The sequence below is a fragment of the Lolium perenne genome, chromosome 6 (assembly GCF_019359855.2).
Source record: "Lolium perenne isolate Kyuss_39 chromosome 6, Kyuss_2.0, whole genome shotgun sequence".
Classification (NCBI taxonomy): Eukaryota; Viridiplantae; Streptophyta; class Magnoliopsida; order Poales; family Poaceae; genus Lolium; species Lolium perenne.
In genome coordinates, this window is record NC_067249.2 from 76,692,145 (window position 1) to 76,707,747 (window position 15,603).

The 15,603-nt window shown below is 51.4% G+C and overlaps 1 protein-coding gene across 1 annotated transcript in view; it reads left to right on the plus strand.

Annotated features, from left to right (window-relative positions):
• LOC127310414 (uncharacterized) overlaps positions 1-15,603 on the plus strand; it is a 40,317-nt gene that overhangs the window by 1,484 nt on the left and 23,230 nt on the right. The gene's annotated exons all lie outside the window — the stretch shown is intronic.

Genomic DNA, 15,603 nt, shown 5'->3' on the forward strand with positions numbered 1-15,603 from the left:
GTTCTTTTGCCAAGACAATTTATTAAATCCCCGGGATGCCGGGTGCAGATGTATGAATATTATCGCCCTTTAATTATGTCACACTTTAATGTGTTGGTTATTCATTTGTGTGCCGAGTTGCTTTCTTTCGACTCGTTCGCTTTTTCCCATCTGCCCCACTCTTTGGCTGTGCTCTTGCCGGTCATACGTCCGACTTGCGATCCGTCGCCGGATCAAGAGCGGGCCGCTGGGTGAGGCCGACAGTATTTCGGTCGAACGAGCTGAATTCGGCAATCCGGCACTTATATGAAAAGTTGCAAGTCAACTCGCTCTTACTCTTTCCCTTAGTCGTTTTTCGCGTGCCGGCTCCCTAGGCCTTACTCCCGCCAGCCGGACAGCCGGGTTGCGGTCTGTAGCTGGATCGGAAGCCGGCTGTCGGAAACCGGATCACGTTACTGAGCCGACCGCGTGAGAGGGTTCAAGCCAATTGGCGAAACAAGGTAAAGTGTGCGAAAAACTTGTCGGAAACGGCGCTCTTGGCGCATGCTTTTTCATAGCTTACAAAAGGGATACAAGGGATACATACATTCCTGCTCTCATGTGTAAAATGGGCGGAGTAACCTGACATTCCAGGGACGTTTAGTCTCCTCGTCAGCCTTGTCCGGCTTGTTTTCTCTAGCCTCTTGGGCATCTATGAGATAGTAGGAATCATTGCCTACTGCCTTGCTCACGATGAAGGGACCCTCCCATGGGGATGACAGCTTATGCTGTCCGGCTGTCCGCTGGATCAGCCGGAGCACTAGGTCTCCTTCTCGGAATGCTAAGGGCTGGACCTTCCAGCTGTGATAGCGTCGGAGGCTTTGCTGGTAGATAGTAGATCTAGAAGCAGCCAGCAGCCGGGCCTCTTCGACCAGGTCAACTCCATCTTCGCGAGCTTCTTTGGCTTCGGCTTCTGTGTAGAGCTTGATCCTTGGCGCGTCGTGCTCGATATCAGTCGGCAGGACGGCTTCGGCCCCGTATACGAGGAAGAATGGTGTGAAGCCGACTGAGCGGTTTGTCGTTGTGCGCAGGCTCCACAGCACATTGGGCAACTCTTCAATCCAGCAGCCGGCTGTTCGCTCGAGCGGCTCCACCAGCCGGGGCCGGATGCCGGCTAGGACTAAGCCGTTAGCCTTTTCCACTTGTCCGTTGGACTCTGGGTGCGCCACAGAAGATAGGGCCATCCGGATCCCCATTTCCCCGCAATAGCGAGAGAAGATGCCTTGGGAGAAGTTGCTGCCATTGTCAGTGATGATGGTGTGGGGGTAGCCGAATCTTACAATGATTTCCTTGAGGAATGTGACGGCTGTGGACCCGTCCAGTTTCTTGATTGGCTTGGCTTCGATCCACTTGGTGAATTTGTCAATCATCACCAAGAGATGTGTCATGCCGCCTCGCGCCGTTCTGAATGGGCCTACCATATCAAAGCCCCATACGGCAAATGGCCATGTGATGGGGATGGTTTTCAAGGCGGAAGCCGGCTGGTGTCTCTGCTTTGCGAAGCGCTGACAGCCGTTGCACTTCTTCACCAACTCTTCTGCGTCTCTGAGCGCAGTCGGCCAGTAAAAGCCGTGCCGGAAGGCTTTGGCCACTATGGCTCTGGATGAGGCGTGATGTCCGCACTCTCCTTGATGGATTTCCCGTAGGAGTTCAATCCCTTCAGCCGGCTCGACGCACCGCTGGAACACCCCACTTACGCTGCGTTTGTACAGCTGGTGGTTGATGATGGTATAGGCCTTGGCCCTTCTCTCAATCTGCCTGGCCTGGACTCTATCATCAGGCAGCACACCGTCGGTGAGGTAGGAGAGGAATTCTTGTGCCCATGAAGGTACGCATCTTATCTCGAATACGCTGACCAACAGGGCCTCCTGCGTGGGAGCTTCCGGATTCGACTGTATGGTCGCCGGGTTCGGCTTGCTAGCCGGCGGGTTCGGCTTGCTAGCCCCCGAGTTTGGCGATGAAGCCCCCGGGTTGGACTGAGAAGTCCTCGGGTTCGGCGTGGTAGCCAGCGGGTTCGGCTTGTTAGCCCCCGACTTGGGCGATGAAGCCCCCGGGTTCGGCTGAGCAGCCCCCGGGTCAGCCGGCACGAATATTGAATCCGAGTCCGGTGACGGTATGATGGACGGCTTCTTGAGGACCGCCAAGGCGACACCCGGCGGAATGGCTTGCCGGGTTGAGCCAATCTTGGACAAGGCGTCAGCCGCCTCGTTGTTTGCCCGTGGCACGTGGTGGAATTCGCAGCCGTCGAAGAAGCCGGATAACTGCTGGACATGGAAGCGGTATGAGGCCATGTTGGCGTCCTTCGCGTCCCAGTCGCCAGATGCTTGCTGTATGACCAAGTCAGAGTCGCCGAAGCAAAGTATGCAACGCACGCCAATCTCCTTGGCCAGCTTCAGCCCATGAATGAGCGCTTCATACTCCGCCACATTGTTGGATGCGGCGAAGTGGATCTGCAAGACGTAGTCCAGTCGGTCTCCCTTGGGAGAGGTGATGACGATGCCGGCTCCCAAACCGTTGCGCATCTTCGAGCCGTCGAAGTGCATCTTCCAATGTGTGGAATCCGGCACAGGCGGCAGGTACTGCATCTCAGCCCAGTCGACGAAGAAGTCCGCGAGGATCTGCGACTTGATGGCTGTGCGTGGCTCGTAGAGGATGGTGTGGGCGGCTAGCTCCAGGGCCCACTTGGCAACCCGGCCGTTGGCATCCTTGCTGCCTATGATTTCCACCAAGGGCGCTGTGGCAACCACCTTGATGGGGTGCTCTTGGAAGTAGTGCTTCAGCTTCTTGGCTGCCATGTAGACGCCGTAGGTGACCTTCTGGTAGTGGGGGTAGTTTTGCTTCGACTGGGAGAGCACTTCGCTAAGGTAGTAGACTGGGCGTTGGACCAGCTGCTCCCTGCCGGCTTCTTTGCGCTCCACCACCAGGACAACGCTAACCACTCGGTTGGTGGCTGCGATGTACAACAGCATCGGCTCCATTGAAACCGGCGTTGCAAGGATTGGCGCGGTTGAAAGCACGCGCTTCAAGTCACGGAAAGCCTCATCCGCCTGCGGTGACCAGACGAATTTGTCCGCCTTCTTCATTAATTGATACAGGGGCAGTGCCTTCTCCCCCAGCCGGCTGACGAAGCGGCTCAAGGAAGCCAGGCAGCTAGCAAACTTCTGGACGTCCTTGAGGCACTGCGGCAGTTCCATCTTCTCCAGGGCACTGATCTTGTCCGGGTTGGCTTTGATCCCTCGCTGAGAGACGAGGTAGCCAAGGAGCTGGCCAGACGGCACGCCGAATGTGCACTTGGCCGGGTTGAGCTTCATCCGGAATCTTCTCAGATTGGTGAAGGTTCCTCTCAGGTCATCAAGGAGGGTAGTCGTCTCCTTGGTCTTTACGACGACATCATCCACATATGCGTGAACGTTTCTGCCGATTTGATCCTGCAAGCATTTTTGCATGCACCTTTGGTAGGTGGCGCCTGCATTTTTCAAGCCGAACGGCATAGTCGTGTAGCAGTAAGCCCCATACGGGGTAATGAACGAAGTCTTTATTTGATCATCCGGATTCAAAGGAATCTGGTGGTAGCCTGAATAGGCATCTAGGAAAGACAACAGTTCACAGCCGGCAGTCGAGTCTATAACTTGATCTATGCGCGGCAGGGGGAAGGGGTCCTTCGGGCACGCCTTGTTCAGGCTGGTGTAGTCGATACACATGCGCCAGGAGCCGTTCTTCTTCAAGACCAGGACCGGGTTCGCCAACCAGTCCGGGTGCAGCACTTCCATGATGAAGCCGGCAGCTAGGAGCCGGGCGATTTCTTCACCGATGGCCTTCCTTCGTTCTTCGGCGAAGCGCCTGAGAGGCTGCTTCACCGGCTTGGCTTCAGGCCGGACGTGGAGGTGGTGCTCAGCCAACTCCCTCGGCACACCCGGCATGTCTCTTGGAGTCCATGCGAAGATGTCCCGATTCTCACGGAGGAAGCTGGTGAGCTCGCTTTCCTATTTCTTGCTCAAGCCGGCACCGATGGTGACGAACTTGTCCGGCTGCGCCGGGTCCAGCAGGATCTTCTTGGTGTTGTCGGCCGGCTGGAAGTGAGTCGTCCCAGCCGGGTTGCCCGCAGCCGGCATGTCTGTCTGCGCGGCTTTGGCGAGGGCGACGGCGTCGTGGATGAGCTGCTTCTCAGTGGCGATGACCAGCGTCTGGGCCATCTTGGAGCTCTGCGTGGCGCAGTCTATGGAGCGGCGATAGTCGCCGGCTACGGTGATGACCCCCTTGGGGCCAGGCAGCTTCATCTTCAGGTACCCATAGTGGGGCACCGCCATGAACTTGGTCAGGGCCGGCCTGCCCAGGAGCGCGTGGTAGGGACTCACGAGGTCCACCACCTCGAACTCGATTCTCTCGGTGCGGAAGTGGTCCGGCTTCCCGAACATCACCTCCAGCGTGATCCGGCCGATCGGCTGGCAGCAATGGCCTGGCACGATGCCATGGAAAACGGTGGGGGTGGGGCGCAACTCGGCCTCCTGGATGCCCAGCTTGCGGGCGGTGTCGCGGTAGAGGATGTTGATGCTGCTGCCGCCGTCGATGAGGACGCGCGAAAAACGCACGCTGCGCCGGGTTGTGCCGATGGTGGGGTCGAGGACCATGGCGTAGCTGCCCGGCTTCGGCAGGACAGCCGGTGTATCGCGGCGATCAAAGGTGATGGCCTGCTCTGACCAGTTTAGGTACTGGGGGACCGGCGGTATGACCGCGTTGACCTCAATGGAACGGCGCTCTTGGCTCGTCCTGTCCTCGGGCTCGGAGGTGAAGATGATGTAGGTGGCGTCTTCGGCCAGATATCGGCCACCATGGTGCACTTGGTTAGCCTCGTGGTGCTCGAGGTTGGCGTTCTCTGCGCCGGCTTGGCCACCCGGCCCGCCAGCTGGTGGGGGCGGGGGGGGAGGCGGGAGGGGTTCACCGCTTGTCAGCCGCTTCATGAAGTGGCAGTCGCGGGTGAGGTGGTTGGAGGGGTTCTTGCCGCTGTGGTACTTGCACGGCGAGTCGAGCATCTGCTCAAAGGTGTACTTCGGCTTCCACTGCCGGTCTTGCTTCTGGCGGCGGCTGCCGCCTGCCGCGTTGTCTGCCACGGCGGCTACGTGGGCGGAGCCGTACCGGCGGTCCGGCTGGTCGCTGTGACGCTTGCCGCGGTAGTTATCCCGCCGGCTGCCATGAGAGGCGCCGTCTGCCGGCTTGTGCTCAGCCGACTTGTGATGGTCCCGCTTGGAGGGAGCCGGTGCTGAGTCAGCCGGCGCCTTGCCGGCTTCTTCAGCCAGCGCGTATTTGTCCGCGATGGCCATCAAGGCGGCCATCGACTTGGGGTCACTGCGGCGCAGCTTGTGCCACAGCATGGTGTTTGGCCGGCAGCCTCCCATGAAGAAGCTGATGGCCTGGATCTCGTGCACGCCCTCGCAGGAGTTGCGCATCTCGCACCAGCGCGTCAGGTACGCGCGATCCGTCTCGTCCGGGCCCTGCTTGCACATCTCCAGCTGCTGAGGGCGACCCGGCCGGCGGTAGGTGCCGGTGAAGTTGCTGACGAAGGCCTCTTCGAAATCCAGCCAGCCGTTAATGCTGCCGGCTGGCAGGTTGTTGAGCCAGGTGCGGGCGGAGCCGACTAGCATCAGGGGGGAGTAGCGTACCGCCCACCGCTTGTTGCCCCGCGAGATGCCGACTGCGGTGGAGTAGTCCAGCAGCCAGTCCTCCGGCTTGGCGGTGCCGTCGTACTTGGGCGTGTCGCGGGGAAGCTGGAAGCCGTCGAGCACGGGCTCGTTGGCGATGCGGGGCCCGAAGCACTTGGGGCAAGCCGGCGCCTCCTCTTCCGCGATGCGGGATTCGACCAGCCGGTCGAGGCGGTCTCTGGCGTCGGTGGGCTCGATGCGGGGGCCCAGCCGGGAACGTGCCGGCTGGCGTGTGCCGGCTGCTTCTGGAGCCGGCCGGTGCTGGCGGCGGGGCTCGGAGTCTTGCTCCTGGTATCGGCTTGGTGGAGGCCGGCTGCGGCTGCTGCCGCTCGGCTGGTGGCTCGGCCGGCCCGAACTTGCGTGCGTGGCCCGGGAATCATGGCGCCGGCTTGGTGCTGGGGAGGCGGACTCGGCCGTGTCCCTGGCGCCTTCCCTGTCGTTGCCTGCGGCGCCACGAGCGTGAGAAGCTCTGGGGGCATTGACATACCTGGGGTCGGCGATCCGCTGTTGGCTGCGTTGAGCAGCTCAGTCACCCGCTTGGTCTGGCGGCGTAACTCTTCGCCTTCAAGGCGGTTCAGCTCTTCTGCGGCGGCTTCTGCCGCGCGCATGTTCTTGTCGGGGGTGTTGTAGACGGGCAGCTCTGCGGACGGAGCCGGCGAAGGAGCGCCGTCGCGGGCGATCTCGGCGCCAAGGTCGCGGCCCCTGCGGCGGACGTGACCGGCTCGGCTTGGCTCGTCGCCGCCTGGAGTGAGGCCGTGGGCGCGGTTGTACTCGCGCTGGGTGATCTCCATCTGGCGCTTAGCAGCAGCCAGTTCTTCGGTTTGCTTGAGGAGGAGCTGGCGGTGCGCCTCCAAATCCGCCTCGATAGCTGTGGGGTCTCCGCCAGGCGTGAGCGGCGTGCTCAGCTTTGCCCGGACTTCGTCCAGCCGGGACGGTGGCGGTGGCGGCCTGGCGCCTGAGCCGAAGGCGTTGGGGTCGATGTTGCGCTCCGTGCCGGGGCCACGGGTGCGCGGGTTCTTGACGGGGGGCTCCTCGCCAGCCATCATGACTTGCACGACGGCGGGGCTGGCGGGAGCGCTGCTGCCGGCTCGCAGAGGAGGGCTAGCGCAGCGCAGCACCTGCCGCGGGTAGCGCGGCGGCGCGACGGTGACGACGTAGACGTCGTGGCCGCCGAAGGAGATGACGCTGCCGCCGGCTGGGAAGGGCCGGTCAGCGAAGCAGCCAGCGTTGTCGCTGACGCAGTCGAGGGAGCCGAATCTCCAGATCAAGCCTGAAGCGACTCGCTCGCCGGTGGTGATGGTGAGGCCCGTCCGGATGAAGACACCGGCCGAGGATGCTGAAGGCCCCACGGTGGGCGCCAAATGTCGTGGTATCGTCACGGCATATGCCATAGGGTGGCTAATCGAAGTGGTTCCTGAGGGATCTCACGGCGGTATCCGGATGCGGGTATGGGCACGAGCGACACGGCGACGTACCCAGGTTCGAGGCCCTCCGATGGAGGTAAAACCTCTACTCCTGCTATGAGTGTATATGATGATCACACAATACAACGGTGCTCCTAGAGCTGTGTCCGGCTGCTCCTGAGAGGCTAAGGGAGACGATGGTCTCTCTCACAGGGCAGCTCTGTAGGTGGGAGGAAGCAATAAATGATCGATCCCCTGCACGAGAGGGGGTAGTGCGGCTTATATAGGCGCCGGCACTTTACATATAAGACCCTATAGTTTACTGGCCGGCTTGGCCGGCTCCGGCTTCCGCTCCTTCCCGAGGCGGTGACGTCAGGAGCCGTTGAGGCATCGTGGCCTGTCCCATCCGGTCGCCTGCGGTCAGCGGTATGGAGAGGAGGTGTCCCTGTCGCCGTCAGCCACTGTAGCCAGTACGGATTGTCGTAAGCTCTGATGGCCTGTCCGGCGCGTGGCACTATTGCTCCACAGTGCCCCGCGCTTTACGGAAGATGGAGTCAGCGTGGACTTTAGGAACCCGGACCACCAACCCGGTTCCTTCCAGTGCAAGACTCGCCAGCCTCGAGTCGGTCTGAGGTACAAACCCCAGTCGGATATGGCTTGTAGAAGCCGGCCCAGCTACAGCATTGGTGGCCGTAGCCAGGCCAACTAGGACCTAGAGCCAGCCGGCTTCCGGACCAGCCGGCCACGGCACCAGCCGGCTGCTCCTCAGCCGGCCTTTGCCGCGAGCCGGCCAGCGGCCAGCCGGCTGCTCCGCGTCCATTGCCCTATCCGGGGTCTTCCCCCCGACACCAATTGCATATTTTTCTGAGAAACTTTCTGGATCTAAGTTGAACTATCCAATATATGATAAATAATTGTATGCTTTAATTGGAGTTCTTGAGGTTTGGCAACATTATTTGTGGCCAAAAGAATTTATCACACATTCTGATCATGAAGCTTTGAAATATCTGAAAGCCCAATCTGTTTTGCATAGGCGTCTTGCTAAGTGGGTTGAGTTCATTGAGTCTTTTCCATACATTACTAAGCATAAGAAGGGAAAAGATAATATTGTTGATGATGCTCTATCTAGGAAGAATATGCTATTAACTCAACTTGATGTTAAAATTCCTGGATTAGAAGTGCTATGTGATTTGTATGCTACGGATCATGATTTTGTTGAACCATATCGCTTATGTGCTCTTGGTAAAGCATGGGAAAAATATCACATACATGATGGGTTCTTGTTTCGAGCTAACAAACTATGTGTTCCAGAATCGTCTGTGCGTTTGCTCTTATTGCAGGAATCACATGCTGGAGGTTTGATGGGTCACTTTGGGCGTGAGAAGACACTACTCATGCTCGCTGATCATTTTTATTGGCCAAAGATGAGGCGGGATGTGGACAGGTATGTGAAGAGGTGCATTACTTGCAACAAGTCCAAGTCCAAGCTGAAGCCTCACGGTTTGTATACTCCATTACCGGCACCTACTACACCTTGGGAAGATATTAGTATGGATTTTGTATTGGGTTTGCCGCGTACTAAAAGAGGCCATGATTCTATCTTTGTGGTAGTGGACATATTTTCTAAAATGTCACACTTTATTGCCTGCCACAAAAGCGACGATGCGTCGCATATTGCTAACCTGTTTTCCAGGGAGATTGTTCGACTACATGGAGTCCCGAAGACTATTGTTTCTGATCGTGATGTGAAGTTCATGAGCTACTTCTGGAAGACGTACACTTTGGGGAAAGCTAGGGACAAAGCTACTGTTCAGTACTACTTGTCATCCCCAAACTGATGGTCAAACTGAGGTGGTGAATAGAACATTGTCACAACTGTTGAGATCCATGATCAAGAAGAACCTGAAGGAGTGGGAAGAGTGTTTGCCGCATGTAGAGTTTGCTTACAACAGGGCGGTACATTCTACCATGGAGCTATGTCCTTTTGAGGTGGTGTATGGTTTCATACCCATTACTCCACTTGACTTGTTGCATTTTCCTATACATGAGAGAGTTAATATGGAGGCATCCAAGAGGGCAGATTTTGTGCGAAAAATCCATGTGAAGACTAAAGAGTTGATAGAGAAGAAAGGCAAGAGCAATGCCGCAAGGATGAATAAGAAGCGCAAAGAGATGTTGTTCAAGCCTGGTGATATGGTCTGGGTACATTTTCGCAAGGATAGGTTCCCGAAGCTGCGGAAGTCTAAGTTGAAGCCTCGTGGTGCTGGTCCTTACAAAGTGCTTGCCAAGATCAATGATAATGCATACTCGATAAATCTTCCAGTTGATGAGTTTGGTGTCAGTAATTCTTTCAATGTTGCTGATTTGACACCATATGACAGAGAAGACCTTGGAGCGTCGAGGTCGACGCCTTTTGAAGGGGGGAGATGATGAGGACATCCCTACTACACCACTACCTCCGTCATTGATAAATGAAGATGAACCTGCTGTGAAGCTCAAGTCCAATGAAGTTCGGATTGGACCAATTACAAGGGCTCGTGCGAAGTGATACGTCTCCGACGTATCGATAATTTCTTATGTTCCATGCCACATTATTGATGATATCTACATGTTTTATGCACACTTTATGTCATATTCGTGCATTTTCTGGAACTAACCTATTAACAAGATGCCGAAGTGCCAGTTGCTGTTTTCTGCTGTTTTTGGTTTCAGAAATCCTAGTAACGAAATATTCTCGGAATTGGACGAAATCAACGCCCAGGTTCCTATTTCGCCCGGAAGCATCCAGAACACACGAGAACCGCCAGAGAGGGGACACAGGCCCACCAAACCCTAGGCCGGCGCGGCCAGGGGGGGCCTGCGCCCCCCTATAGTGTGGCCACCCCTTCGACCTTCTGACGCCGCCTCTTCGCCTATTTAAGGGCCCTCGACCTAAAACCTCGATACGGAAAAGCCACGGTACGAGAAACCTTCCAGAGCCGCCGCCATCGCGAAGCCAAGATCTGGGGGACAGGAGTCTCTGTTCCGGCACGCCGCCGGAACAGGGAAGTGCCCCCGGAAGGCTCCTCCATCGACACCGCTGCCATCTCCACCGCCATCTTCATCACCGCTGCTGCTCCCATGAGGAGGGAGTAGTTCTCCATCGAGGCTCGGGGCTGTACCGGTAGCTATGTGGTTCATCTCTCTTCTATGTACTTCAATGCAATAATCTCATGAGCTGCCTTACATGATTGAGATTCATATGATGATAATTGTAATCTAGATGTCGTTATGCTAGTCAAGTGAATTTTACTTATGTGATCTCCGGAGACTCCTTGTCCCACGTGTGTAAAGGTGACAGTGTGTGCACCGTGTGGGTCTCTTAGGCTATATTTCACAGAATACTTATTCACTGTTATGAATGGCATAGTGAAGTGCTTATTTATATCTCTTTATGATTGCAATGTGTTTTGTATCACAATTTATCTATGTGCTACTCTAGTGATGTTATTAAAGTAGTCTATTCCTCCTACACGGTGTAATGGTGACAGTGTGTGCATCCGTGTTAGTACTTGGTTTATGCTATGATTATGATCTCTTGTAGATTATGAAGTTAACTATTGCTATGATGGTATTGATGTGTATTATTCCTCCTACATAGCATGAAGGTGACAGTGTGCATGCTATGCTAGTACTTGGTTTAGTCGAATTGATCTTTCATACACTCTAAGGTTATTTAAATATGAACATTGAATTGTGGAGCTTGTTAACTCCGGCATTGAGGGTTCGTGTAATCCTACGCAATGTGTTCATCATCCAACAAGAGTGTAGAGTATGCATTTATCTATTCTGTTATGTGATCAATGTTGAGAGTGTCCACTAGTGAAAGTGTAATCCCTAGGCCTTGTTCCTAAATACTGCTATCGCTGCTTGTTTACTGTTTTACTGTGTTACTACTGCTGCAATACTACCACCATCAACTACACGCCAGCAAGCTATTTTCTGGCACCGTTGCTACTGCTTATTCATACCACCTGTATTTCAATATCTCTTCGCCGAACTAGTACACCTATTAGGTGTGTTGGGGACACAAGAGACTTCTTGCTTTGTGGTTGCAGGGTTGCATGAGAGGGATATCTTTGACCTCTTCCTCCCTGAGTTCGATAAACCTTGGGTGATCCACTTAAGGGAAAACTTGCTGCTGTCCTACAAACCTCTGCTCTTGGAGGCCCAACACTGTCTACAGGAAAAGGAGGGGGGCGTAGACATCAAGCTATTTTCTGGCGCCGTTGCCGGGGAGGAAAGGTAAAAGGTACTCACACTCCGGATCTCGGCTACCAAGCTATTTTCGCTGTTGTAAGTACTCGAAGCTATTTCCTTTAGATCCTGCAATTGCATCTTTTTGTTTCTTGTTTACACTAGTTTGGCATAATGGACAAGAATGAGCTTCTTATGCTATTTCCTGATTTAAAACATGGATTGTTTGATGCGAAAATTAAAAAACCTATGGAATCTTATTTGCATGCTGGTAGTAATATTAGTATGAACGCTTTGAACACCATTGTTGATAATGATATAGAAAGTTCTAAGCTTGGGGAAGCTGGTTTGCATGATATTTTTAGTCCCCCAAGCATTGAGGAGGAAATTTACTTTGATGATACTTTGCCTCCTATTTATGATGATTATAATGATAGTAGTCTTTTGTTACCGCCTGTTATGGAGGATGAATTTGATTATGATTACAATATGCCTCCTATATTTGATGATGATAATAATAATGATAGCTACTTTGTTGAATTTGCTCCCACTACAACTAATAAAATTAATTATGCTTATGTGGGTAGTAATAATTTTATGCATGAGACTCATGATAAGAATGCTTTATGTGATAGTTATATTGTTGAGTTTGCTCATGATGCTACTGAAAGTTATTACGAGAGAGGAAAATATGGTTGTACAAATTTTCATGTTACTAAAACACCTCTCTATGTGCTGAAATTTTTGAAGCTACACTTGTTTTATCTTTCTATGCTTGTTGCATTATGCTTCATGAACCTGTTTATTTACAAGATTCCTAGAAGCATGTTAGACTTAAAGTTGTTTTGAATTTGCCTCTTGATGCTCTCTTTCGCTTCAACTACTATTTCTTATGAGTGCATCATTAAAACTGCTGAGCCCATCTTAATGGCTATAAAGAAAGAACTTCTTGGGAGATAACCCATGTGTTATTTTGCTACAGTACTTTGTTTTATATTTGTGTCTTGGAAGTTGTTTACTACTGTAGCAACCTCTCCTTATCTTAGTTTTGTGTTTTGTTGTGCCAAGTGAAGCCTCTAATCGAAGGTTGATACTAGATTTGGATTTCTGCGTAGAAACAGATTTCTATCTGTAACGAATCTGGGCTGTTTTCTCTGTAGAAAAATCATAAAAATATGCCAATTTACGTGCGTGTTCCTCAGATATGTACGCAACTTTCATTAGTTTTGAGTTTTCTGATCTGAGCAACGGAAGTATTCATTAAAAATTCGTCTTTACGGACTGTTCTGTTTTGACAGATTCTGCCTTTTATTTCGCATTGCTTCTTTCGCTGTGTTGGGTGGATTTCTTTGTTCCATTACCTTCCAGTAGCTTTGAGCAATGTCCAGAAGTGTTAATAATGATTGTGTCACCTCTAAACATGGGAGTTTTTGATTATGTACTAACCCCTCTAATGAAGTTTATGAGAAGTTTGGTGTGAAGGAAGTTTTCAAGGGTCAAGAGAGGAGGATGATATACTATGATCAAGAAGAGTGAAAGCTCTAAGCTTAGGGATGCCCCGGTGGTTCACCCCTGCATATTTCAAGAAGACTCAAGCATCTAAGCTTGGGGATGCCCAAGGCATCCCCTTCTTCATCGACAAATTATCAGGTTCCTTCTCTTGAAACTATATTTTTATTCGGTCACATCTTATGTGCTGTACTTGGAGCGTCGGTTTGTTTTTGTTTTTGTTTTGTTTGAATAAAATGGATCCTAGCATTCACTTTGTGGGAGAGAGACACGCTCCGCTATAGCATATGGACAAGTATGTCCTTAGTTTCTACTCATAGTATTCATGGTGAAGTTTCTTCTTCGTTAAATTGTTATATGGTTGGAATTGGAGAATGCTACATGTAGTAATTTGCTAAAATGTCTTGGATAATGTGATACTTGGCAATTGTTGTGCTCATGTTTAAGCTCTTGCATCATATACTTTGCACCCATTAATGAAGAAATACATAGAGCACGCTAAAATTTGGTTTGCATATTTGGTTTCTCTAAGGTCTAGATAATTTCTAGTATTGAGTTTGAACAACAAGGAAGACGGTGTAGAGTCTTATAATGTTTACAATATGTCTTTTATGTGAGTTTTGCTGCACCGGTTCATCCTTGTGTTTGTTTCAAATAAGCCTTGCTAGCCTAAACCTTGTATCGAGAGGGAATACTTCTCATGCATCCAAATACTTGGGCCAACCACTATGCCATTTGTGTCCACCATACCTACCTACTACATGGTATTTTCCGCCATTCCAAAGTAAATTGCATGAGTGCTACCTTTAAAATTCCATCGTTCACCTTTGCAATATATAGCTCATGGGACAAATAGCTTAAAAACTATTGTGGTATTGAATATGTACTTATGCACTTTATCTCTTATTAAGTTGCTTGTTGTGCGATAACCATGTTCACTGGGGACGCCATCAACTACTCTTTGTTGAATTTCATGTGAGTTGCTATGCATGTTCGTCTTGTCTGAAGTAAGAGAGATCTACCACCTTATGGTTAGAGCGTGCATATTGTTAGAGAAGAACATTGGGCCGCTAACTAAAGCCATGATCCATGGTGGAAGTTTCAGTTTTGGACATATATCCTCAATCTCATATGAGAAAATTAATTGTTGCTACATGCTTATGCATAAAAGAGGAGTCCATTATCTGTTGTCTATGTTGTCCCGGTATGGATGTCTAAGTTGAGAATAATCAATAGCGAGAAATCCAATGCGAGCTTTCTCCTTAGACCTTTGTACAGGCGGCATAGAGGTACCCCTTTGTGACACTTGGTTAAAACATGTGCATTGCGATAATCCCGGTAGTCCAAGCTAATTAGGACAAGGTGCGGGCACTATTAGTATACTATGCATGAGGCTTGCAACTTGTAGGATATAATTTACATGATACATATGCTTTATTACTACCGTTGACAAAATTGTTTCTTGTTTTCAAAACCAAAGCTCTAGCACAAATATAGCAATCGATGCTTTTCCTCTATGGAGGACCATTCTTTTACTTTTATTATTGAGTCAGTTCACCTATTTCTCTCCACCTCAAGAAGCAAACACTTGTGTGAACTGTGCATTGATTCCTACATATTTGCATATTGCACTTGTTATATTACTCTATGTTGACAATTATCCATGAGATATGCATGTTATAAGTTGAAAGCAACCGCTGAAACTTAATCTTCCATTGTGTTGCTTCAATACCTTTACTAAGAATTTATTGCTTTATGAGTAACTCTTATGCAAGACTTATTGATGCTTGTCTTGAAAGTACTATTCATGAAAAGTCTTTGCTATATGATTCAATTGTTTACTCATTGCATATACATTGTTTTGATCGCTGCATTCATTACATATGTTTACAATATGATCAAGTTTATGATGGCATGTCACTCCAGAAATTATCTTTGTTATCGTTTTACCTGCTCGGGACGAGCAGAACTAAGCTTGGGGATGCTGATACGTCTCCGACGTATCGATAATTTCTTATGTTCCATGCCACATTATTGATGATATCTACATGTTTTATGCACACTTTATGTCATATTCGTGCATTTTCTGGAACTAACCTATTAACAAGATGCCGAAGTGCCAGTTGCTGTTTTCTGCTGTTTTCGGTTTCAGAAATCCTAGTAACGAAATATTCTCGGAATTGGACGAAATCAACGCCCAGGTTCCTATTTTGCCCGGAAGCATCCAGAACACACGAGAACCGCCAGAGAGGGGGCACAGTCCCACCAAACCCTAGGCCGGCGCGGCCAGGGGGGCCCGCGCCCCCCTATAGTGTGGCCACCCCTTCGACCTTCTGACGCCGCCTCTTCGCCTATTTAAGGGCCCTCGACCTAAAACCTCGATACGGAAAAGCCACGGTACGAGAAACCTTCCAGAGCCGCCGCCATCGCGAAGCCAAGATCTGGGGGACAGGAGTCTCTGTTCCGGCACGCCGCCGGAACGGGGAAGTGCCCCCGGAAGGCTCCTCCATCGACACTGCTGCCATCTCCACCGCCATCTTCATCACCGCTGCTGCTCCCATGAGGAGGGAGTAGTTCTCCATCGAGGCTCGGGGCTGTACCGGTAGCTATGTGGTTCATCTCTCTTCTATGTACTTCAATACAATAATCTCATGAGCTGCCTTACATGATTGAGATTCATATGATGATACTTGTAATCTAGATGTCGTTATGCTAGTCAAGTGAATTTTACTTATGTGATC